Consider the following 2,500-nt stretch of genomic DNA (forward strand, 5'->3'; position numbering starts at 1 on the left):
TTTTTTTTTTTATAGAGAGGAAAATCTTTTATAGACACCACGGAATTCTTCGACGTGGTAGTGTGGGATTCCTTATACCCACTAAAAACCTCTCTCTTCTCACGCCTAGATGTTATGGCGGAGGACGGCTTTATTTCCTGGTGCCGAATTTGCGATGTTGGGGCCCAGGTTGCCCATTACAGTGGCCGTGAATCGGGCGATCACCCAACGCCCTCCCTATTACCCGGATGACAGATGTTGTTTGTCATCTTATTCCATCTTGTCCAGTTCGTGTGCGATCCCTGAAGGGCCCTCGTAGTTATTGATCTTAAGAGCCCTTTGAGTCCTAGTGCGGAGATCGATTCAGCCGAGAGCGATGCCCACACGCCGCGCCAGGAGATGGTGACCGACGTCACTCCAACAGCTTCCGCCAAAACCCCAAATTCCTGGGCGACGCGATGCCTTAACAGCGGGGTGTCGTATTTAGCGACTTTCCTCGCATGTGCATCATTAAGCGACGTCGCACCGCTAACGACCTGGCTGTCGATGACCCTGACAGCTCCATCCTTAAAGGCCACCAAATCAGGCTTCTGCAGACCCGACTGCAGGACATAATGCGGATTCTCCCTAACCTTCCACCCACTCTGCCTCAGACCAAATGCTACGATTCGGCATATGGCATCGTGTCTGAGTATTCGACCCCCATGAGTCCGGTGACATCCCTGCACTATGTGTGCCGCCGTCTCCGTTACGGCGCACCCAGCACGACACAACACAGGAGCCCCATTCCCACGACGGCCTCTTGATGTTCTTACTCTGGTGGGCAGGGCGTTAATACGTACATGATGATATTGCACGTAATCCCTGCCGGGGATCCCCGCAGAACAGGCGTCAACCCAAGAGCTGCTATCGATGACTCTAGCAGCCTCACGCAATTCTCCTCCATCGTTAGACTGATGGAGTAAAGATGCCCAGTATTTGGCACGATCCTCAGGTCGGAAAAGCGCCCGACCTTGGATAGTCAGAGCACTCTCCGCCCGTCGAACCGCTGCCACAACCGCCGGATGTTGGGAGGCATCTCTTGCAGCCGCACAGGAGGACCTCGCCATTGATGTTAACCTGGCGTGCATCATACCCGGTATCGATGTTCGAAACGCGGGGATGCCAAGTCCACCCTCCTTGCAACTGGCGTGGAAATACCCAAGTGGTACATCTTTGGGCAGACGCAACCACCTTCGAACGGCCAGCCGCGTCTGTTTATCTAATGCCTTCAAGATTTTAAGTGGGCATCTTGTCAAAACCAGCTGGTGATAAAAACGCGGAATGAGGAAACAGCGCAAGATCTTGAGGCGCTGTTGAGGCTTGAGTGGCGCCTTGGTGATATTGGCCAACTCTCTGTCTAGCTTGCCCCCAGGTTTTTCAATACCCATTGGCGAGATCTTAATGCCCAGATATCGGAAGCCCTCGGTAGGTCCCAGTTGTTTTATAGACCGACCGTTGACCTCAAATTTGCTGGCGGAGAGTATCTTGTACTTCTTTTCTTTACCAGCGATCTGGATGGACATAGCCAGACATTTATCGGAGTTGAATTCCAACCCATACTTTCGTGCCTCTTCCTCAGCCGTTCGAAGCATGCCCTGCATTCCTGAAACGGACGACGCGAACAAGATCAGGTCATCCGCATACGCCAGTATATTGACCCTTTGCTCCCTGATAACATAGCCGACCTCCTCGGGTAACACCCTTATCACCCGGTCCATGACGATCGAGAATAGCAGGGACGACAAGGGATCGCCCTGCCGCACACCCCTCGCTACCCGGATCGGATCCGATGTCTCTCCACGGACCTGAAGCACGGTTCGGCTATTACGGTACGTCGCTGTTATGTACCTCACAAAGAGCTCCGGGAGTCCCAATCCCCTTAGTGCCGATGTTATGGCATGGTGACTAACGCTGTCAAACGCCTTGGCCACATCTAAGGACACAACGTGAAGCTGCTTTAAGCAGCTCCGTGCGTCACGAAGGGCAGTTGATAGTACAAGCACGTTCTCAGCACAGCCATCGTGTACTCCTCGTTGCCGCTCATCGATGAGACCGGCTTTTGCCAATCTCACCGCCAAGATTTTATGCAGCTGACGAACGACGACTGAAGCCACACTTATAGGACGAAACTCGGATGGTGTTGAGCTTCCGTCCTTCTTAGGGATAAATACCGTCCTGCTGATGAGGAGCTCAGATGGAAATGCTCCTACCGCAAGGATGACATTATAAAATAAGGTTCTTAGAACTACTGGCACACTCCTCCATTGCCTGCTCGAGATGTTATCGAGACCCGATGCCGAGGAGAGCGGGATCTCATTGGCCTGGATCTCATGGCCACGAACCGGCTCAGCGATCCAATGCAGGTCCTCCCTTTCCTGAACTGGATGAAGGTGTTCAATGGGGACAGAAGGACTGGTGAGCATAGGTGTCCAGTACTCCACCATCTCGCCAACGGTTGGTGTTTGAGCCTGCACCGGGC

General features: G+C 53.1%; 1 pseudogene; it reads right to left on the reverse strand.

Annotated features, from left to right (window-relative positions):
* Positions 1 to 2,500, reverse strand: part of LOC143261051 (large subunit ribosomal RNA) — a 10,396-nt pseudogene that overhangs the window by 4,013 nt on the left and 3,883 nt on the right.

Source organism: Megalopta genalis, unplaced genomic scaffold (assembly GCF_051020955.1).
Source record: "Megalopta genalis isolate 19385.01 unplaced genomic scaffold, iyMegGena1_principal scaffold0033, whole genome shotgun sequence".
Classification (NCBI taxonomy): domain Eukaryota; kingdom Metazoa; phylum Arthropoda; class Insecta; order Hymenoptera; family Halictidae; genus Megalopta; species Megalopta genalis.